The following is a 25090-nucleotide window of genomic DNA, read 5'->3' as shown; positions in this document are numbered from 1 at the left end:
TTAAAGGATTCTGGCTCCAACAGTGACACTAAACCACCACCTTACAGCCAGAGAGAGCGCCAGCATGCCTTTAATAACTCGATTCAGCACAGAAACTGACAGAGAGAGAGACACTTGTACACTGTACAAAGCATTAAAGTAAATTTTCAAGTAAATATACTCAAAAAATAGCTGAGGTTACATTCAATTAAATCTGGTTTCTTTTCCCAATAAATAAATAAATAAATAAATAAATAAATAAATAAATAAATAAATAAATAAATAAAATAAGTAGCATGGGTGCACAAAAGAAGCTTAGACAACTCAGAGCTCATGTCCATATCAAAGCTTTATTAGAATTAACTCAGTACCTTGTGGCCACTCATTTTGATAGGTGAGTTCTTTTTGCTTGAATAAATGCTGCAAGCTAAAATCACAAAAGCATAAAGACCTCACAGACATCTGACCCACATTCATTGATGTTCACTGAAGTGCTCAACATCGTTGTGTTGAGCTTACAAAAAGCACTAATGAGTGGAGACTGCAGCACAACTCAGTTCCGTTGTTGGTAATCACATCAAAGTCTTCACATTTGCACATGAATTGTGCATTACTTATATTGCAAGACGTTCTTCATCTGTTTGTTTTTCTTTATTATTGCAACTCAACACTGTGAGTCTAAAAGGATATGTAGCCATCCAGAAGACATTAATGAGAAAAGAAAATGGACAAAAAAAGTGCAAATCAAACAAAGAAGGTGCTGGTATTCATACAACAATGGACTGACCACCCCAGAGTCCAGTTTGGGATTACTTGGATTGTTAGAAGCAGAAAATACAAAATGCACCCAACTTCTAAGACTGAACTTTAGAGGTGTGGAAAAACATCCCTGCAGACTCCTGTGAAAAACTGAAATTCAGACTTCTGAAAAGAAGGAAAACTGTAGTAAAGGTAAAGAGAGGACAAACTAAATACTGATGTTTGATGTTTATTTTCTATTTAATCTAATCATAAAATTTTCATTTGGTCAGACCCTAGGCTAAATACTAAACTAAACACTTCACTAAAGTGAAGGCTGAAAGGAAGTGTAGGAGGGGGCACACTAAGAAAGACAGCAGCTTTGTAGACATCAAGACAGAACGACAGTATTAATCAGAGACGGTAGGCTGAGCAAGACTTTCCTCAGAAGCCCAAGAGCAGCTCATTTTACCCAGCTTCTGTACACACAGAGAGAGTGTGGAGCCACAGCCATTGATCCAGGCTGAAAGAGAGAGAGAGAGAGAGAGAGAGAGAGAGAGAGAGAGAGAGAGAGAAAGAGAGAGAGAGAGAGAGAGAGAGAGAGAGAGAGACAGAGAGAGAGAGAGAGAGACCATTAGCACTGCAGCTCTACAACTGTACCACTATTGATTGATGGAGCAGAAGCTGTTAATATTATTTATGGTGGAGAGCTACACTGCTCTCTGCCTCCACCACAGCCCATAATAAGCCATAATTGATGGCTCGGGAAATGTCGCCTCACTCCCCCACACACGCACTGACCCCCAGAGCAGCAGGAAGTAGACGGATGGCCTGGGCCCCCGTTATGATTGATATTATCAAATTACATAAACGGCCGACACTGGCCCAGGCCGCTGGGCTCAAGTGGGGGGCATTGATTTTTGATTAGGACGCCACTCAGCACATCATAGGGGGGCCAGGCAGGAGAAGCAGAGCCCACCGGCCCAGGAACGAATGCCTAGTGCCTCCAGACCATCCTCTCATTCCTCACATAAGTGACATTGTGTGTCCCTGTTTCTTTACTTTTTGTTCAAAAACAATTCTCCAGTTTTTATTGTTTCATTTTTTCCATTTTTTCACCTTACTTACTTTCTTTCTTTCTTTCTTACTTACTTTCTTTCTTCGCTTATGGACATACTTACTGATTTGTACCGATTTTTACTGAGCTGTTTCTATTTTACTATTTTTTTTCAAAATGCGTGCTTATGATGATGTCACATTTAATGTGTTAACATGTTAAATGATTAATGCCACTTATGTTCTTTACTGACATTAACAGATTGTCCAAGTTTGACCATTCAAAACGCAATCTCCCAGTATGACCAGTTCCATGACTGTAGCCCTTGCTCAAACACAGATTTTAAATACAGAGAAGTTCCACTGATGGCTGACTTGATGAGACCAAAGTTATTTCCAGCTACTGCAATGCTGTGAGTTTGCTCATAAATGATCAAGTCTGAAGAATCATTTATAAGCAAGGAACACCATTGATATGGGTAATATCAGTAATCTGACAGACTCCATTAGACATGGGTCTAGAAGTATGGATAAGTAACAAGCATCAAACCAACAAAAGAAATGGCAAAGTGGAAATCTATAAGAACATGAAATAAGCAATAAGACCTCAATAATGGGACTGCCACTGTTGTTTTCATTGGAATTTTCATCAGTGATGAAAACTGGATCCCTATTTTCACCACCTTGCATTCAAGTGATTTTCATGTTTATTTATTGCTATGGAAGTCCTGAATACTTTGGCTATCATCCATTAAAGCTGCATAAAACAGGGCAGACTCTGAGTCATACTTTCGCACACTGTGGAAACAAACAGAGATTTGAGAGCAAAGGATGAATCAGTTTCAGTTCATGAAATCAAGTGCCAGCCAATAAGTGCCTCATTTACATATCATTTACATGAAGCATGCCTAACTTATGCAGATGTTCTGGAGGGCAGCCAATAAAATGACATAGGTGGAGGTCGAGCACTGCACTGCTCCCCCTACTGACCAAACTTTATAATGTTAAAATTATAATAACTGGAGAGAGCAAAATATGAAAAAAACTGATAAATAACAAAGCTGTTGGTGTAATTCGCTTCCGCTCATTGTATCATCAGATTTGACCATACAAATGACACTTTATAGCCATGTTTATTATACATTATGAATTGTTAATATAATGCATTATAAGTAGCGTTAATAACATGCTTGTTTATGCCTTGAGATTTTCAATGTTTTGTTTCTCACCTCTGGTGCTGTTAGGGCTGCATTTTCGGGGGTTCAGTCCTGAATACTCAGATGCTCCAAACAGGCTGTCCAGCCTAGAATTATTGCTACAATGTGCTTTTTTTTACCCAGCGCTCTCTCACTTTAAATGTTACATTACATCACAGTAAACCAAGTACCCATCAGCTCCTCCCCTGAACCCCCTCTGACATCACCCTGAGCGTGAAGTTACTGTGGAGTGAAGGCCTGGAGAGGGAGAGGCGAGATAGTAGAGTGCTGTAATTGCAATTTGTTCCCTCACTGGTTCTAACGTCAAGCGCTAGAAACCTTCACTCTGTAACATCGCTACACTACACTACAGTAATGCTAATTTCTGCTAGCATTCTATTGGATATGCAGTGTTAAGTTAGTGCCAAGCTAACAGTGGTGTACATTGACTTTCCCTCAGTGGGTAAAACATGACTGATGGCAGCACTAGTTCAAAATCTGACATTTGAAGCCTGTAATGTACTTTATTGTGTATAATTTACTGTTTCGGTAAATTCTTCAGTAAATACTTCAACTTGAAGCCTCACTCTTAACACTGGAGGAGGCTTTAGTACAGAATGCTTCACTTTACTTAGAGCGGACAAATATGACTTATGAGCTCTTATAATTTGTTATGATCAATACTTAAAATGTATTATGTTAACAATTCATAATGCATAATAAACATGGCTATAATATATAATGCATTTTTTATAAATATTTATAGCTATGTTTATAATGTCTTATGAATGCATTGTTTATAAATACTTACAAAGGTGACATTCATAGAAAGTGTTACCCAATATGCTTTACTTTACTTAGAGTGGACAAATACAACTTATGCGCTCTTATAATTTGTAATGAACAGTACTTATAATGCATTATGTTAACAATTCATAATGCACAATAAGCATGGCTATAACGTGTAATGCATTTTTATAAATATTTATAGCCATGTTTATGAATGCATTATAACATGCTATGAATGTATTTATAGATGCTTATGTGACATTCATGAAAGGTGTTACCACTTGTTTTGTTCACTCTTACAGCTAAACCAAAATGCACAGCATTTTAATTGAAAAATCTTTCTTTAGCATTAAATTTAAACAATTTGAGTACATGCAATTAATTCTGATTAACTACACAAAAGAAAGCAATTAATTGTAATTTATTTTTATAGCTGAATTTTTTACAATATAAACCATTTTACAAGTTGTTTACATACAAACTTACCTTTTGTAAAGAAAGAAGTTCTAATGCAAGATACAAAGTAAGTTTTTTAGTGACTTATGAATGAGCTAAAAAAATTTCATGAATTTATCCCATTATTTGTAGCCTCAGATCATTAACGACCAATGAGCTTGGTAGCCAGTGTTCTATCCAGAAGAGCTTCGGTTCTTCCTGCTGAGAGGAAAGTGCTTATTATGGAATGTGGGAGGCTGCTGGTCAGACAGAAAGCTGGTGTCTCTGGGCTCCTGCTGGACGCTCAGGGAGAGTCAGCGGCAGAGATATTAGAGGCTCTGGTCAAGATTAACTTAAACAAGCTCAGCCAAAGCTTCTCATTCGTGTGATGTAATTGCATGGTGAATAGCAATGGCTGAAGCTGCTGTGTCTCAAATGATAAAATAATATTAACCCTCAGAAGTCACAGTTGCTGATAACAAAAGCAGGATTTATTTTCACTAATTTATTTCTCGTTCATAGCTGTTTGTCAATGAGGAAGTTCTGAAAGTGTAGATTCTTAGCTTTCAATAGATTTGTGTTGGTCAGTAGAAAAGGAGACATCTTATCATTTGATGAAAAGCTATTGTTGTGTTGGTACAGCTTTGTTTTGTATGTACATTTTTGCCATTTTTGTGTCAATTTGTTACATCAAAACAATAGAAAAGTGTCAGACTTGAACCTGTTAACACAGAATGTTAATGTCATTCATTACATACCTAATTATACAATGGATTATGCAATGATGTAGATGTATTTAAATAGTACAGCAAAACACCACCAATAACTCCAGACGCCTAAGAGTTAAAGACAAATAAAAGAAATCCAACATGCCCAATAGTTGTTAGTGTTGGATTACACCAATGATTTAAATCATAAGTCTAGCAAACCAAACATCAAAAAGCCATGTTTACATGTGGTAAACACAAGTGAAGCTTCTTTATAGTATAATCTCATCTCCTACACAGCGCGCCTCCATATGAAACCAGGAAAATGAACCATCATTTAGGGATAAAGAAGACTGCAATAAGCAGGTCCAGTTTTAAATTACCAGCAATAATGGAAGACCGGTAGCCATCCTGCTTGCTTACAGTGTACGCTTCCATTAAGCAGTCTGGACAAGCACAAACACCAGACTGTCTGGTCATGGTGTTATTAATGAGCCAGGCTTATGCATAACAATCCTGGAAGCAGAGCATTTTCTGCCATTTAACAATGTGGACCTGGAAATGCAGTTAAACTAGCCAGTCAGTCAGCAAGCCAGCCAGAAATCTGGGCCCATGTCAACGTCTTATCTTAGTAAATGAGAATCTTCATACTGGCATTTCAAAAATCGCTGTAAAGATAAATCTGTAACACTCTACTGTAGGGCAGTGCTCGTAAGGCTGCGTGACAACCTGCATAAGATTGTAATGACAACTGGTATAAATCTGCATGGACATTTTTAAAGGCATATTCAGTAGAATCATCTATCATAAAGGCTTCTTTTGTCAACTTTGATGTCAAGTTGACGTAACACGTCAGTTGACATTGATTTTTCTGACACTGGGTTGTCATGACAACCCAGATCATACATTTATTTTGTGGTGACTTAGCTTCGTGTCTTACAGTGACATAATGCTGATGATGTAACTAGCTTAAATGTTAAAAATAGTAAAATGAAACTCACTTTAGCTAAGGGTCATGGATAGTTCCAGTCCCATCGAGTGTACTGATGAAGTAAGAACCACGCTGGTCAGCTAGCTAACAACTTAAAAGATAGCAAACATGCTAAACAACTCTATCATTAGTATCACAAGCTTGAATTAAAGTACTTACGGTATGATTCACTGTAAAACGGCAATGTGAAAGAATAAAAAATGTCACTTGAATTGCTTCCACACTTCAAATGTCCATGTTTAAGTCAGATCTGCATTAAGTAGCATCAAACCCAGGCTGAATCTCAAATTATCCTCATACTCCCTAAGTAGTGTGCTATGTAAGTTTTTAAATTCTAGCATCTATAGCCAAATAGTGCACTATTTGTTGAGTATTGATATGGCTGAATATTAAATGGCTATTTTTTAGGTATATTATGCACTATTGTGGTGCAGCAGCCAGTATTCAAATTCCCACACATTGCACTATGTAGGGAGCAGGAAGCCATTTAAGATTCAGCCTCAGTGTTTGAAGAGGAGTGCCATTAGCTTGGTGCTAAATTAGACTTGGTGCTAAGCAGATTATTTACTGAAAAATGGTGTATCTTATCATATTTTATGTTGCTCACCATTTTATAAAATCAGTAAGCCACTTGAGGCTGTGTGTACTGCAATTTTATCATGGGGACAGGGATTTTAGGCACTCTGCTTTGTGTCATGCCTAAGAACACCCTTCCCCTTGATAAAAGCACAGTAACACACAGCCTTGAATGGCTTATGGCTTTATTTTGTTCAACTTGCCTGACTTGGCAAGCTATATATAATATAATTATTATTATGTCACTATGGCCTATACTAATATCAATAAAAAAAAAAAAAAAGAATGGCACCTGACAAATGATAAATACTTGAATAAGTGTTTTGGAATGTTTATGTAGGTCTTTTTTCAGTCATTATGAAATGTTTATGTAGCCTTATGAGCATTCTACCCTACAGTAAGGTGTTCCCGATAAGTCTTAGAGCTGTTGTCCTCTTTGGAAAACAAGGCCAAGGTATCTGAAGTGTAGTACACTATATCAAACAACAGATGAGTTTCTGACAAACATTATATTGATAAAGAAAAGGGAGAGTGTCACTCAGAAGGCTTTTAACATATTGTATGTTCATTTGAAGATTCACCAGTTTATAGAATTTCCACCAACATGTTTTACCCATAAGTGTTTTAAAGATGTCAGGTTCACTATTGGGTTTAATTAGAATTTCAGCGGCTTTAGCCCTGATTGAGCTGCATTCATTTGACCTGTGGGGGTACTATAATTGAAGTGATTATCGATGAGTTTGGTGAATTTTAACCCAATTCGAATCTGCAATGTTCATGACACAGTAATAATTCCACAATCAATGGCAATTATGTTAAAAAACTTGTGGCCTAGTCACAGCCGTATTGTTATTGTCATTGAATGTGGTGCCTGGTATGTAACAATGTTGTACACATGGTTTATCTGTGGTTTATCTAGAACTTATCCAGCTTGAATAAGGTTTCGTCTCATAGTGGGAACTCCATTCAAACATATGCATTTACTTACATGGGCGCTGTCTATTGTAAACTGATTAAACACTTATTTTATTTATTTATATTACCTACGATCTTCAGGGTGACCCAGGCTGCAGCTGGACGAATCTGTGCTAGGACCACCATGATGAGTAGTGGCCATTAATGTGTCATTTCCTTTTCTATTTATCTGAATGAAAAAGTGACCCCTCTACTTGACCCCTGCTATCATAACATCCTCTGTTTGAAAATGGAGGCTATTCTGTATGAAATAATAGTTATCAAACCGCTCCAGGCCATTCTCATCAATCCAGTGATTGGAAAATGATCTTACAATGAAAAATAAATGGAAAATAAACCCCAAAGTGACACTCCCTCCTCCCTCTCCCTCCCTCTCTTTCTCTCTCTCTCTCTCTCTCTCTCTCTCTCTCTTTCTCTCTCTCTCTCTCTCCTCATGTAGATGCTCAAAGGTAGCATACAAGCATAATTTAAGTGGCCAAATAGTACATTTTCTCTTGTATTTTATTTGGAAGTTAATATACTTGTATTTTCTCTGAAGGCCACTTATAATATTTGCATGGTTTATGTGCCAAAACCAGTCATAATTCATTTTCACATCAACCAACTCCTCTTAGAGTCCTTTAGAATGTAATGGGCTGATTTTGTTGCTGTTGCTTTGACTTTGAAAGTAATTTCTTTAAATACCTTCAGGGCTATGAAATATAAAACTTCTGAAAATAAAATGGTCTCAGGTGTCCATTGTCAAATATGGTTGTCAGTTGAATTATCACATTGTCCACAATGTCAGGGGTGAAACACTTTATATAATTTCAACATGAGTGGGTGGGGCATAGCTACTCTAAGTTAAATAGCTGTATATATGTATATATACGTGCCTTCAGGAATTACTTCAGTAACTGTAATTAAGCATTGTATTTAAGTATTATTTTAGAAGATTTGCACTTTATTCAAGTACTATTGACATTATTTAATTGTATTATTATTTATTTACATTGTCCAGAGAAAAAAACACACATTGTACTCTTTACGTTTCCATTTTGAAAAGATTTTTCTATTTTCTTTTGCCAATTAGTTAAGATTTGTTGCTTTTTATTTTTAAATTGTTTTTATTAAAAGAACCAACCAAATTTGTGTCAACATAAAATAAAACTATGCTAATTTACTCGCCCATAGTCACTGCATCCGTTACTACAAAACAAAGAAAACTTTAAAGTTTTACCATTTACTTTTTACTTTTAAATACACTGTAAAGTATATAAAGTATTTTCACTGTCAAAGTACCATAAAATAAAAAGGTTAAATGCATGCAAATAAACCATGCATATACTGTATTTTAGCGACAGTGTGGTAAATTTACAGAAACAGAATTTAATTGAACAGAAACAAATGATTATCTTTACTGCAGACACTTATGTTTGTTTCAGTGGTTGTCACTGTTATTTACATGGACAATACTGTAAAATATTAGTGAAACTCTTGAATTACATTAAAAGACAGTGTTTCTGAGTATAAGAGTATAATTTTACAGATTTTTACCATCATTGAGAAAACATACTTGATTTTGTCTGGCACCCCGCTGTCCGACTTTTTACCTTTTTTTGTCTTTTACAGATTTATTCTTTTATACAGTATACTTGAGTATACTATGTTAACCTGTTGATAGTTTTTTTACTATTATTTAAGTATACCTTGAGCACCAGACTTCCTCTTTTTACCGACACTTTCAGTACAGTTCTTTGTACTTTTTCCATTCCATGTGTTGGTCTTTGTGACATCACAAAAACAGTAAATCCAAAACAGCTTGCTTTTGCAGCTTACTTTCCATATATAAAGTGTATAGACTGTAGAGTGAATATTATGTCCTGAAGCTTTACTACCTGAAACTGCTTTATTTAGTGAAAGTGAGAAAAACGATTTTTTCCATGATAAGAGCCCTGTAACGTTTCCATTAATTCTTTAGAATCAGTTGATATCAAGGTAAACATGGACCCTAACAGAGATACAACTGTTGCATTACTGAGTGCATTCCACAATCCACCCCCACCCCCCCACCAATTACTGTACACAGATGGGCCACATCCAAACCACTGAACATCTCAATGTCCTTTCTGTGTGTGGGACATCATGCTGCTCCTGCAGGATGAGAAGAGAGTGTATGAAAAACATTTCAGTGCTCCCCAAGGACATCACACCGCCAGCACATGTACACGTTGTTACAGCAGTGTGTGTGTGTTTGTGTGTGTATACGCAAAAGTTTGCGTTGCTGTATGTGCGTGTGAAAACGACACATCGTGATTTATGCCTCCTCATGACTTTTCTGACACCTCCGCTACTAATGGCTCCTTATTTTAGAAACGACTAATTATCATTTCATTTCAGAATTCCTCCCGTGGTTTTCCGCCTTCGTTTTCTTTTAATACTTAATTGCTTCGTACAGCAGCAGCAGCAGAAAAAACTAAAATAAATAATAAAAAGTCAGAACAGCAGTGGAAAGAGAAACTCAGCGCGCTTCGCTTTCCTGAGCACACTGCGCAAGTTTTTTCATTTACGCAGCTCGTAACCCTAATTGAATGCAAATAGGAGGCAGGCCTGGCCAGGCCCTGACCCTTGGCTGACCACCTGAGGAGAGACAAGGCCCGAGTTATGCGCGACCTCACACATCACACACACAGCCACCTCGGCAACAAGAGCTCTTATTCATAACCGTCATATTTCCAGCATTCCCGGCAGGTAAAGTAACACAGAAACAAAACACAAGCACGAAAAAGGAGCCATTGAAGGAATGTTGGTGTTATTAGTTTTTTTTCCCCTTTTTATTTTTTTTTCCAAAAAAATTATTTCCAAACTCTGAGAGAGCGAAGTATAAGAGTGAGTGAAATATGATGGATGATTCATTACATGATTACAGTGCAAACATCACACCTCAAAATTCAATTGAGGTGTTATTTACCTAAAGATTGCCAGAACACTTGCAATGAAAAGTCAACTGGCATGTTAATTAATTCATAGGAAATTGATGTTTATATTCCTAATATTTATATAATAATTTTGTATTTATGTACTTATTTTATGTTTGTATCATTCATCATTCATCATATTGTTTATAAAATGTATATATATATATGTATATATAGATAGATAGATACACATGTATACACATGTATGTAGTCATTGTCAGAGCAAAACCTTATATCTCCATTTTTGTTTTTCTTTTTTTTTTCACATGAATTAAAAACGACAGTTGGCTTTTGCATTGTCTCAATATTCATGGATGGATGGACCTATAGACAAATAATGATAATAATAATAATAATAATAATAATAATAATAATAATGTATAATTTTATATATATATATATATATATATATATATATATATATATATATATATATATATATATAATTACAGTAAATCATCATTTATTTAAATTATTGTCAATGCACTGTCTTAAAATCAGCTTTTTTCAGCTTGGCTACCATTACTAACCAAAGAAATAAAATTATTCCTATTTCCAGTCATTTTTCATTCATATATGAAGTAGTTTTCCAAGCACTAAGGAAGATTATATCGTAAAAAGAAAAAATACGGTCAGTACTTTTCTCTTCAATGCAGGGTCTAATAGACTCTTTTGTAAATGGAGATCTAATATAGTGCAGTTTGCCATTACTGTCTGAGCCAGTGACCTTACAGGCTTAACTCACTGCCTGTCTGCTTCCTTTAAAGCTCATGCTGAGAACATACGGATTCAGGTCATAAAGCACCACAGATTTGTCTCTATGGATTATCCACTGCTGGGATCGATGCCTGTTAGATGAGGGTGGACATACTCGGTCAGAACTAAACTTATTTTATAGAGTTCAGGCCTAATTAAACAAGTGAATAACTACAGATAATGTAGTAGTTTGTTTTAATGACAGATTATATATGGCCAAACAGTGTGACATGTTCAATTCACGCAGCTGTTAAAGGGACATGCAAATGATGTCATGCCAATTGTTAGTTAGTAGATTGCATTTACTGTTAGCCACTTTAGCATGTTTTGTGAGATCAAGCTACTTGGTGGTTACTAGCATCCATTCACTGTTGGTCGAGCTATTCCTTTAGCAAGTACAGTTCTAAGGAAGACTATAATCGTTCTTTCTGTTCTCAGGCCTTTACATGTGAAATGGATAAAATGTGCAAATGGCTTTATTAAAATAAATGCTCATTTTGAATAAATGTTAGCATTTTGGGCAGAGTGAGGAAGAGTCCAACATGACTGCAAGCAAACTCCTTACACAAACACACTCACACACACTTCCAAGCCAGGCCAAAACCCAACACAGGGCTGTTCACACTCAGGAGTGCTGCCCTAGATGATTTATGACCTCCAATTAAATGCTGAATGGCAGATTTGACTGATTCATATGATCTACCTCCCTCCCCATAAAGATAACCTCGCTCAGTTTAACCTTGCTCAGTTTTTCTCTCTCGTTCTCTCTCTCTCTCTCTCTCTCTCTCTCACAGACAAACAAACAAACTCACACAAATACACAGACATTCTCATTCACATTCACTTGCTCACCCACTTTCCAGCTCGGCCTCTCTCTCGGCCAGGCTTGGACAGCGCAGTCTCTCAGCATCAATGCCAGCTTTCTGCCAAACAGCCAAAACTACACTCCAGAGTCAACAACGATTACCTGCAGTCCAAATCCAGAAGCTGTCAGAGAAAGAAAAGAGACAGGGCTGATACCACACACACACACACACACACACAAACACACACACACACACACACACACACACACACACTCAGTAGTCACTTTAAAAACTAATATGCTACATTTCGCAGGTGTGTTATTGTTACACATAGACAGGTTTGTCTGTTTTTCTAGATAACTTGCACTTTTTTCACTGGCTTTCGCTGATCTAAATAAAACAGGATCATAAACAAGCACATAAACATTATACCTTCTCAGGATGTGTACTACATTTGTCTTTGCTGTCATAAAGTCTCATATTTACAAAATGACCATTTGGTCCAAGAAGAAAAAACACATTATTTCATAGGCAAAACTGCAGGAAAATGCCTCACTTTAAGAACAATGACCATTTCCTATAAAGCAATGGGGAAACCTCAGAACATTCAGGGCCTTCAGAGAAGGCTTAATCACTTCTGGGAACTAAAAAATGCATGTCTGTAATATTTAGTTCATTTTTACCCAATATAATCATGCTTGAATTTAAACTTTGCAAGTATTACTGTACTACTTTTGTTTCATTGTTAAGCTCACAAAACATCCTTAAAACAGTCAGTGGAACATTGACCAATCAGGAATTTATTTTCTCTGTGTTATCTTGGTAGATATAGCTAAGAAAGCTCTCCTATTGGTTATGACTTTAAGAGCTGAAGAGAAGGCCTAACTAGTTAGATTACCTTTCAGCATAATTACAAAGTGACAGATGAATCAATCAATCACATTTTGATTTCCTAAAAGCGGAACCAATATTTGGAGAAAAAAAGTCACTCTAGGCTTTCTGCAAGTCCCACATATGTCAGTGACTGTGAGTACAAACAGCAGCCAAATCAGTGCCTTGTTAAAAATGTAAAACAGTAGCGGCAGCTCTACACTAGACGTCTCTACTGAAAGAGTCACTGTGAAACTGCTACAAGGTAAAATATATGCTAATATGTCTGACAGAAGCTTCAAGCAAAACACAGAATGTCTTTTACAAGCTTCAAATGTCTGTTTAATCTAGAACTGCCAAAACCTATTAATGTGAATTGCTGTTAGCTCAGTGCTAACAAACTATGAGAAACCTGTAGGAATGTTAGCAGACGCTTTATCATAGAGGGTTTTTTTCCTCATGTTTTGACCAAGTTTTGACATTTATGGCCTGAACTGAAGGCCTACCTCTAGTAGTCAAGGTTCAGCACTGCCTAAAGCTAAACTTTTTGATGAATCTTGCATCAATCAGTAATGTAGGTTCTACATGTATGCATGTTATATCAAATCTAAATGCCATACTAAAAATATTATGATTTGAAATGAGACCTCTTTCTGTTTCAGTCTTAATGGTTTCTCTTTATTTTAATGACAAAAAAAAATGACAGTAAAAATAAAAACACCACAAATGTCAATGTTGTTAATTAAAGCATTTTATTGATTATGTGAAGTATATAATATGATGTAAAATCATTATTATTATTATTATTATTATTATTATATAACAACAATAATAATAATAACAACAAAAGAATATATTTAAACAAAGCAGTAGCATCTAACTGGTAAAGGCAAATGATCAGAATAGATCAGGTGGGGTGTAACTCTGTTGAGCTGCAAAACTCACAAACTTATCACATGAAAGATGAAAATGTCTAATTCTAGCTTATAATCGCTATAACTATAACTAAATAAATTCCCACCTTTGTGTCTCTATGAAGAAAATCTGACTAAAATCTGACTAAACATAAAAACATCAAAATTTTTCTGCCAGTGTAAATGCATAGTTTACATACTTTATATTTGTTTAACTTAGAATATATAAAAATATAGTCATCGTGGTATGTGCTTAACCTGGACACACTTGTGCATATGCAATTTCTCAGAACCGAATTAGATCTTAATTGACTTGTTAGGACTGGTTAGGCAGGTCAACAATTTTCATTAGGACTTGTCAAGTGATTATTCCAGAGCATAATAAATTCTTTGATTCTTCAAACCTTGTGCTAACACTCAACAACAATGTGCTTCTCTAAGCAGCTGGCTGATCTGAAAATGAAGCCTAATGCATACAAAGCAAGGGGAGGCTTTAAAATGTATCACTGCACTTCCCACTTGCACATTCCACTGACATTAATGTATGAAAGTTAAGGGAAACAGTGGAGATTAACTGTGGAGTGGAACTCTGAGATAGAACTGCTCGTATGCTAGCTAAAAATGCAAAGCAAAACCCCCATATGACAGCAAAGGACCTGCAAGAAGGTTTAGCTGATGCAGGAGTGATGGTGCACTGCTGCACTGTGCAGCATTGCTTGTCCAAACATATGGTCCATTGAAGATTTATGAGAACACCTTTCTTGCAACCTCATCACAATCATCCACGCAACGTATGCAAAGCAACATCTAGCAAAGCCAGAAGCTCTTTGTAAGCAAGTGCTGTGGAGATAAAATAAGAAGCTATTCATTAAAAGGACATCTTTTATAGATGCTAAAACATCTGTTGTGATTTGCATTGCATGGGTAGACGAAAGAATGGATTCCACTAATTCTTAGCAAATTCTGGAAGCAGATGTGTAACAGTCAGTCAAAAGAGAAAAGAGTCAAAAGAAGCTGGCATCCACAACAGGATTATAATCCCAAACATACCTCACAATCCACCAAGAACTACTTCAAGAAACTCAAGATGAGGCTTTTGGAATGGCCATCACAGTTTCCTGACTTGGACATTATTAATATTGACCTTTTGATCTTTCATTCAAGATAATAACACAAATATAAATTTTATTTGAAGTGCAATGATTGAAAGAAAAACCTAAATCTTATCATGAAATAAATATTTTTCTAAATCTATCTATGTGTGCCACAATTGTTGGTACCTCAAGAAATTCTTACATTCATATGAATATATTGAAGTATATCCACATTAACAATTTATGTTTTAAAGTTCACCCGAGTGATTAGGAATGCTTAAATTGTGAGTCATGACTTCCTGTTTCACTTGGGTATAAATATGAACGACACACAGGCCAAACCCCTTTAGTCCTCCATCACTGTCAGAAAGAATGTTTGACAGTGATGTGTGACAAAAGGTTGTTGAGCTGCACAAATCAGGAAATGGCTACAAGAAAAAGCTAAATGGTTGAAATGCCTATTTTCACTATTAGAGCAACAATGAAGTTTGAAGCAAAGCAACTGGACATGTTAAGAACCTACGGGAAGAGGATGTATGTCTATTTGACTCCACACACTGTGAGGAGAATAGTTTGAGTGGCCAAAGAATAATCAAGGATCACAGATTAACTGGAATTAAAGAAATAATTTAGATCTTGGGGCCAGAATGTTTTCCAAACTACAATCAGATGCCACCTACATAATCACAAGTTGTTTGGGAAGGTTGCCAGAAAGAAGCCTCTGCTGTCAAGAACCTATAAATGTAAGTGCCTACAGTTTCAGTAGGACCATGTTTTATGGTCAGATGAGACAAAAAATAGAGCTTTTTAGCCAAAAGCACCAGAGGTGGGTTTGGTGTAGACGCAAAGATAGCCATGCAGAAAAGTACCTTATCCCTACTATGAAGTACGGTGTTGAATCTGTGATTTTGTGGGGCTGTTTTTCTGCCAAAGGCTCTACACATCTTGTTCAAGGTATCATAGAGTCCTCCATCAGCCAGGAAGAATTGGGCCATGGTTAGATCTTCCAGGAGGACAAAATCAACACAAAAATGGTTCAGTTACCACAGAATCAAGGTATTGCAATGGCCATTCCAGTCCCTTGACCTAAACCCCATAGAAAACCTCAGAACCTGAGGGATCTGGAGAGGTTCTGTATGCTGACTGCTCTCAGATCCTTTGTCATGTGTTCTCCAGTCTCATTAAGCGATATAAGAGAAGATTTAAAGCTGTTATCTTCGCAAAGGGAGGCTGCACAAAGTTTTAAATGGAGGGGTGCGAACTATTGTGGCACTTGTTGATTTGAGAAAAATAAATTTTTTCATTATATTATTTATTCAAATAAAGGTTGGATTTCTGGCAATATTTTCAATAAAAGATCAAAAGGATGAGCAATAAAGAATGTTTTTACAGCCTATTTATTTTTACCAGGTGTACCAATATTTGTGGAGAGTACTGAAACATTACAAAAATAAATACACATGTTAACACACACATATACACACACACACACACACACACTGGCTATCGCTGTGCGCTTCACGCTGCGTCTAAATGTGTTGGATGTTACAATGCTGTGCTACATGAAAATAATGCGGCTCAGCATTGCTATTGGCATACCTGCGCAGCGCTCTTAAAAAGACAGAGTGCTTGTTTGACCATAGCAGACAGACTCTTAAACACACTCCACTCGCAAAGCCTCTGAAATATTTCACTCGCAATACTTTCAGGCAGGCCCTCGTATGGCGTAAGTGCTTGGCCTGAGCTCTGTTGTTCTGAGATCCAAATACATTCATGCTGTTTATTTCCTCTACAAAATCCCTTCCTTTACCACAACTTGGAATATGCTACAATAGAAACTCACAGAGAGAGAGAGAGAGAGAGAGAGAGAGAGAGAGAGAGAGAGAGAGAGAGAGAAAGGAAGGAAACAGAGAGACAGTGCAAAAAAGAAAGAGAGAGAGAAGCATAGAAAGTGGAAAGGATGGAAAAGTAAAGCTAGGAAGAGAGAGAGAAGGAAAAGGAGAGCAAGAATGAAGGAAAGAGAGACAGAGCAAAAGGGAAAGAGTGCAGTGTAGTTGATAAATTGATCTTACTTCTCTAGAATCTAGGAAACTGGTTGCCTTGAAAAAGTTAAGTAAATATATTATTTTTGAGTTATGTTTAAGAGCGATTGTTAGGAAGGAAAAGAGGGAGAAAAAGGGGGCAGAGAGAAAGAGTGAAACAGTTGGAGAGAAAAGGAGAGTGAGAAAAAAGAGATGGGAAGAGAGAGTTGGAGGGCAAAAGAGAGAGAGCAAGTGAGAGGAAGTGAGTGTAGAAAAGAGAGACAGGCAGATAGAGAGGGAAAGAGAGGGGAACAGGAGAGGGAAAAGGAGGGAGAGTGAGAGAGAGAGAGAGCGAGAGAGAGAGAGAGAGAGAGAGAGAGAGAGAGAGTGAGAGAGAAAGGGAGAGAGAGAGAATCTGACAACAATTAAACACAGAGCATGTTTGTACTGGGGAAAGAGTAGCTGTTGTATTGGAAGGCTTTGCCGCCCGTGGCCAGCCGCGGAAGTCCCATTAAAAGGGGAAAGGCTGCGTGAACAGCTGTTTTCATTGCTGCTTTACACTGGCTGCCATGTCCCTGTGCGTTTGTAGTCGCTGTGCTGGGATACCGCAGACTCCCTCCAAAGCACCACTCACATGGCACACACATGAGAATTGGGGAGGGAGGGGTGAAGAAGGGGAAGTAGAAGAATAAAACAGGAGAAAAGAGGAAGAGCTGTGGAGAAAAGAAAGAAGCAATGGAATGAAGTAGAATAGGATTCATAGAACATGAAAAAGAATGTTAGTAACTAATTACAGAGTTAAAGCCATAGTTTGAAAAAAATCGTTTTACCTTGATCCAAACAAGTTATGAAAACTTATAAATCATCATATTCAGGTTGCATGGCTGCTACTATTGTTTTCAGGTATGCAATATACTTTTTCTAGTATGCCAAACTACATGTGATATATGTGAAGTACTTTTGTCCAGTTTTAACACTACCATTCAAAAGTTTGGAATTGCTATTTTTAATAAAATAAAAACAATGTTGTTGCAGATACAGTGATGAATCTATAGAATGTTAATCTTTTATAGGTTTCAAAAAAAATGTAGAAAGCTGTAAAATTTACTTTTTGATTACTATTGGAGCTGTAAGTTATTCCATAAAAAGTAAGAAAGCTCTATAGTATCAAGAATTTGTAATAAAGTTAATATCGAGATCGCCTCTTATTCAAAAAGTGGTAATCAAATCTAGCTGATCAGTTAACTATTCATGATAATTTTGTGATAAAATATTACTATAAATAAACAATGTCTATTATTTGAACATTTGCTTTTTCCTAAAATACTTTACATTTTGAGTAAACCATTGGTTTACATCTTGATGTCTAGATTATAACATTTCAATCAACACCCTATAAGTTACTAATAAATAAAAGTTATTAAAATGACAAGTCATGCAAAGCTTTAGAATATAGCATAGAAAAACATGTCAAACAGTGCCATAAATTACAAAAGCAAGTCAATTTTAAAGTACTTAAAGGGCCCATACCTGATAAAACACATGCTTTTTTCTAATATGAGTTTAATGTAGTATGTAAAGTTTGCAAATGTACCATTCACTCCCCTTCTCAGTCGATACAGTCCATACATGGAAATGAAGCTGCAAAAGAGGGCCCATTTTAAATTTGTTGTTACCTTGAAATGTCAACCCATTCACCTTACAGCACTTCAGCTCCACCCATTCCCATTAATGTTATAAGCACTGTTGTTACTGCAGAAAGTTTGTAGCAGATCTATTGGAGAGGAAGATGATGGAAATGAATAAAAGTTGTGTTGTTCCTGTATTTATTTTTATTTTTTTTCTTTTGGTGGGGGTTGTCCCTGTTTCTTTTTTTTTTCAATTTGAAACTTTGTTGTGCATATTTCTGTCCACACTAGGCCTGGGCGATAGGGCTATGTAACTGGATATCATCAATGACTGACAAGTAACCCAGTGATGATGCTTAAAAGGTTATAATCACTGTGTTGGCAAAGAGAACTAGCTGAGAATTTAAGAGGACTAATACATACCTACCTTTAAACAGCTTGCTCTTAAAAGCTGTTAAGCAACTATTGAGTAAATACTCTATTATCTCTGCTGTTTCCCAGAGAGTGACATACCATCTGAGAAAAACTCCCAGTATTTTGCATACAGCTTAACTGTCCTGGTGGTTCAGATGACTTTTCCAAAGGTGTCTCTGGCAAAATTCCAGAGTGAGGCCACCACAGTGACAGAAAACACCCTGTTTTTGTTCATATGTAAAGGTATGGCTTTTGAAATCACTCATTTAGAGCATGTGTTACAGTTTCACCAATAAGGATCACTATTAGCATGCTTGCCACAATTAACTTATACCAGAAGGAGCTCATGTATGCATATTTGAAGTAATAGCTATTTGAAGATCTTGGGTTGCTCAGTGTGTTTATTTATGATATTTTGGTAACACTTTCTATGACTGTCACCTTTGTAAGCATCTATAAACACATTCATAACATGTTATAATGCATTCATAAGACATTATAAACATAGCTATAAATATTTATAAAAATGCACTATACATTATAGCCATGTTTATTATGCATTATGAATTGTTAACATAATACATTATAAGTATTGATCATAACAAATTATAAGAGCTCATAAGTCATATTTGTCCGCTCTAAGTAAAGTGAAGCATTCTGTACTAAAGCCTCCTTCAGTGTTAAGAGTGAGGCTTCAAGTTGAAGTATTTACTGAAGGATTTACTGAAACACTAAAACATACATAATAAAGCACATTACAGGCTTCAAATGTCAGATTTTAAACTTGTGCTGCCATCAGTGTTTTACACAATGTGGGAAAGGTAATGTACACCAGCATTAGCTTGGTATTTGTCTTTACTTTACGCTCTCCAAGCTGGGAATGACTTCTTTGGCACTGACATTATAACGTTATTAACACTATTTATAATGCATTATACTAACAATTCATAATGTTTAATAAACATGGCTATAAAGTGTAATTCAGTGTAATTCTTTTTTATAAATATTTATAGCCATGTTTTGTAATGCCTTATGAATACATTATAAAGTTATAAATGTGTTTATAGATGCTTACAAAGGCGACATTCATAGAAAGTGTTACCGATATTTTTTTTAAATGTAAAAAGCATTTAAAGAAAAGCATTTTTTCAGACACCAGCTCATACATTACATTTAGAGGCAAGCACAAAGCTGTGTAAATTTAATTTTAATCATTTTGAATTGTTACTACCCATGCACTGGTCAGTAGCACAGATCTTACTCCAGGTCACACAGAGTGGGCCAAAAGAGGTCAACTGGGGTGCGTGTTTGGGATACATCAAGTTTTGTCTATCTTTCATGCTACACTTAATGACAAAAATGTACACAAAGACATTTAAGGACTTAAGTGGCCTGAGTTTCTGGTGGAGGGGGGGCGGTTGTAAAAAGGGTAAAACAGACGACAGACAACAGAACTTTATGCCAAACAACAGAACTTAACATCAGTTAATGTTCAAATTCATACAGTCAATGTCAAAAGAAAAAGCTGACCATTTGAAATAGGGTCAGCTGTCCTTGTGTGAATGGAACAGTATATTTTGAAATTAAAGCCTTTTTAAATTAACAATAACAGTTATTAGGAACCATTTCCCCCTCTCCTATATAGTTCTAAAGGTTTTCCTATTAAAGTGGTCTTATGGAAATTTATTATAAATCCAATAAACATGTTTATCCTCATATTTTGAAGTTGTTTGTACCTGCATGTGTGAGTAAGTGCTGCTCGTTGCGGTAGGGCAAAGTCCAAAAAGTAGCAGGGGTTGTGATTGAGTGTGTTTATGTGGTCCATCACTGCCACACTAGAGCAGGCCCACCTATAGTCTGGGAGTCATTATGTGGAGGTCATGGGATATCCTCCATGTAAACGCAAACTCACTTCAGCTCAAATTGGGTGTAAAGATCCCATTTCCTCTCCTCTGCCACCCCAGCCACCTGTAGAGGGACGGGGCTTGACAGCAGCATGGTCCCCCAGTGTCCATTACGATCACATTACAACCCAGTCTGGGGAACGGATACATTTAGGAGTTAAGCGTTTTTTCATAACTTAAGTAGAGGGCGATTTTCAAGCTATACTACAAATTCTTTATGCAACAATGGAAAAAGCAAAAATATCCAACATTGCTGCACATTTCTTGCTCAGGGCTTTTGGGATACTCATGCCCTATATTCCACATAATAAATGTTCCTAAATTGTTCTTGGCTTGCTTATGTGGTTCTAGGGAACACCTTGAAATGTACACTATCATTCAAGTTTGGAATCAGTCAGATTAATAATTGTTCAAAAGTAACACATGCAAAGTAGATTGAAATGCTATAATTGTAATATTCTAGTTATGCTGTAACTAGAAAGAGAAACTTAATTAATGAATTTTAAGTTGGTGGACAAAACCAACTAACAATGTTTCAAAAGTGAAAGCAGTTTTAGAACAGTGTTTCTTGGAATTAGTGGGTTTAGCACTGTTTAAATCATAATGCATAGTTGCTATGATGTTGCTATGAGGTTGTGATGGTATACTTGCTTGTTGTCAGTGTATTGCTTATTAGGGGGCTGCTAATGTGTAGTTAGGCCATTACTATGGCATCCTAGGTAGTTGCTAAGGTGCTGCTAGGTCATTTCAATGCTATCCCATGTGGTTGCTAATGTGTAACTAGACCATTGCTATGATATCCCAGGTGGTTGCTAATGTGTTGCAAGGCCATTGCTATGGTATCCTAGGTGGTGGCTTAGGTGTTGCTGTGTAATTTCTATGCCATCCCATGTGGTTGCTAAGGTGTAACTAGGCCATTGCTATGATATCCCAGGTGGTTGCTAAGGTGTTGCAAGGCCATTGCTATGGTATCCTAGGTGGTGGCTTAGGTGTTGCTGTGTAATTTCTATGCCATCCCATGTGGTTGCTAAGGTGTAACTAGGCCATTGCTATGATATCCCAGGTGGTTGCTAAGGTGTTGCTAGGCCATTGCTATGGTATCCTAGGTGGTGGCTTAGGTGTTGCTGTGTAATTTCTAGCATACTTGTATGATGGTGACATAAGAGGAGTGTCCAGTGTTTACTGAGTGTTTACTGACTGTGGTGGAAAAAGTGGTAGGTATAAGCATAACATGATATCTAAGGGATTGACTCACTTTCAGGATGTTGAGCATTCCTCTGTTCATTCCTAATAAATAAATAAATAAATAATCACTTTTATAGGAATAAAGAGGGATCCTGCAAAGTTGTGTGGTTCTAGTTTGAAAGCTGTAGAAGACGTAGTGTGGAAAACCTTTGACTACCAAATAATAAAGTAGTGTATAGCACCATTAGGTTCAGGTTCTTTAAACTTCATCTCATTTACAAGGAAAAAAAAAATTGAAAGTTCTTTAGGGAACCAAATGTGTTCAAAGACATTGATAGCATAGCATTTAGGTAAGTTAATAATCATAAGTATTGTTATTTAAAGTGAATGTCTGGTAAAACAGTAATAACTCAAACAATACACTTCTAAGTGTTAAAAAATCATTTTTTTAATGATAGAGCATGTATATGAGTATAAATGTCTACATTTAATAGCAGCTATTTTAGATTTTGGGTTGAAAAATATCTGATTTATAACTCCAAGACAACTAACAACCTCAAAACATTCTCGCATTGTCAGCAAACACTTGGACACTAAATCAGATGAACTGGGCTTTGGCCATGACCATCATGTCCAGCGCAGCCCCCAAACAGCTCTCCATCAGTCTGTATGTCAACATGATTGAGCCTCATGCGCCTTGCCATATTTTACCAGGACAGAAAGCACTGATGATCACAGAGCTGGGTTGCTTAGAGTAATTCTCAGTGAGAAGGGATGAGCAATTAATTCTTCATTAATTGTTCATTAATTTAATTTCCTTAATCAGGTTAGGCCACAAAATAACACATGCCATTTAATAACCTGCCTGCAGCATGACAATCAAGTATTTTTCAAGCTATAAACAAGACTATTAAAGATAAGTGTGACAATGACTTTTTGTTGAGTGCAATGACCTCAAAAATTTTCTATAAGCATTGCTTTATTGTTGACTTTAATGAAGAAAATTCACAAACTTGATCTTGTATATTAAAAGCAAGTGATTTTTAGTGTTCACCGCTACTACACAAATTGACCAAAGGCACATTTTCAGAGAGAAAGGATTATTTAAGGATTGGTAATTATGAAGCAGCTCAGAGTAACAGTACCAAGGCATCTTGTTCTTGTAATCAAGTAAAATTACCCATGAAAGCAGAGATGGCCCAAATGTGATTGGATATGCTGTATGCGGAATGCTGGATTGGGTATCGGAGGAAAAATACAATTAAACCAATTTGATTCTATAACCAACCTAGTCTGAAACAGCACTGATGGCTGGGCAACACTACATAAAGCAAAGTAGGTCACAGTAGCTACATGTAAACAAACATAAGCACAACCACATAACAATGTTTATATTGCAAAAAATATCATGGCAAGTGAAAACATCTTAAATCTAGTCAATATATCTCCTCATTTTGAGGCTGTTTTAAGAATATTATAAGATCATTTAACCTACGTCTAGGTGTCTTTTACTTATTTTAAGTCATGTTATCTAGTGAAATTGTCTAATTCTATTGACAGATAATTTAGCTTATTTCAAGATCATTATGCTGGTTTGCAAGGTTTTTGTATATTTTCTGCATCCCAACACACCCAGATGTACCTTTAGGTGAAAAGATTTTAGGTATTATATGGAATGCAAGGAATGCAACTTATGAGCTCTTATAATTTGTTATGATCAGTACTTATAATGTATTATGTTAACAATTCATAATGCATAATAAACATGGCTATAACATATAATGCATTTCTATAAATATTTATAGCCATGTTTATAATGTCTTATGAATGCATTATAACATGTTATGAATGTGTTTATAGATGCTTACAAAGGTGACATTCATAGAAAGTGTTACCGTTTATTTTCATCTAACAAGAAACTGTAATGCTAGGTTAGCTGGCTACAGGTGCCAGACTTTTAGCAGTTAGCGACCAAAGCTAAATGGTTTGCAACTCAGAGAGCTGCTTTATTTTAGCCAGTAAATAACAACAGGGAATCAGTGAATAACAGCAGCCTTGTTTAGGAATACAGGTAACATCACCAATGGCTTTGAGCTAGCTTTGCTAATATCTCCATGTCAGATTCTCATTGTGTAAGACTGTAGAAATGTCGAATGACTTTCCTACGCCACACTTTTTGCACATGATTATCTCACTTCACTTAAAGCCTGTAATAAAGCTCTATAAAGTGTGATTGTAATAATAGTTTTAGTGCCTACTATGTTCTTATTAACAGCCATTATTATGTATTATGGTACTTGACTTTATGTGTTTGCATACTCTTGCTTTATAAAGTGTTGTGCATGTAATTATGACTATTTAAGAGCAATTATACAAGCTTATGCCCAGTATTATAAGGCACTGTGTATGCCATATAACCTTTATAAATGCTTTTATAAAGCATTAAATGAATAAATGAATGAATGCTCAATTTTGGCCACTACTAAAACAATCACATCACTACTGAAACTTTACCAAACATTTTGGTGACTAACAATTTTAACTCATTTTGAGGAGAACTCAAAAATGCTAGCCAGTACATGACTAACAAATACAGCTTTGAATAGTTGTGCAAACAAAAAATCGTAATAATAAAAAAGTTTACTTAACTGCAGAAAAATAATGGAAGTGGAATGAGCTTAATGTAGCCAATACTTTATCCATTACAAAACGCCAGGACTGGCTTCACAGGATTGGGAAGAATTGCATTGTTTTTCAAAGAAAATAATACTGTTTTGATATTAGTATCTGTCAATACTCAAGGCTTCAGTAAAAGTACTGGAACAGAGAAAGTGGCATTGTGCCATCTCTATTTGAAAAGCAAAGACACTCAAAATAGATTTCCACAGATCTCATACTAAAAACACAAGCAGTCACACAAATACTAAATAAAAGAAACAAAAAACAGTGGTAGCATCCATCCATCCCAGATCACTTACACTTTGGCTATCCCTCTGTCCCTCCAGTCTGGGTATCCATAGACATTTTCACTGGTGGTGAAATGTTCCTCCAATCAACGACAAAGCAGCACCTGTGCTTGCAGTGTTGTTGGAGAGTCAC

The 25090-nt window shown here is 36.3% G+C and overlaps 1 long non-coding RNA gene across 1 annotated transcript; it reads right to left on the bottom strand.

Annotated features, from left to right (window-relative positions):
* Positions 1 to 392: 392 nt before the first annotated feature.
* Positions 393 to 25090, bottom strand: LOC118817490. The gene is made up of 3 exons (XR_005008019.1): positions 24970 to 25090; positions 12008 to 12142; positions 393 to 1240 (listed from the first exon to the last, which is right to left on the bottom strand). It is a non-coding gene; the product is annotated as an uncharacterized LOC118817490 (long non-coding RNA).

This window comes from Colossoma macropomum, unplaced genomic scaffold, assembly GCF_904425465.1.
Source record: "Colossoma macropomum unplaced genomic scaffold, Colossoma_macropomum, whole genome shotgun sequence".
Lineage (NCBI taxonomy): Eukaryota > Metazoa > Chordata > Actinopteri > Characiformes > Serrasalmidae > Colossoma > Colossoma macropomum.
The sequence above is the reverse complement of the archived record's forward strand: the minus strand, read 5'-3'. Positions and strand labels throughout refer to the sequence as shown.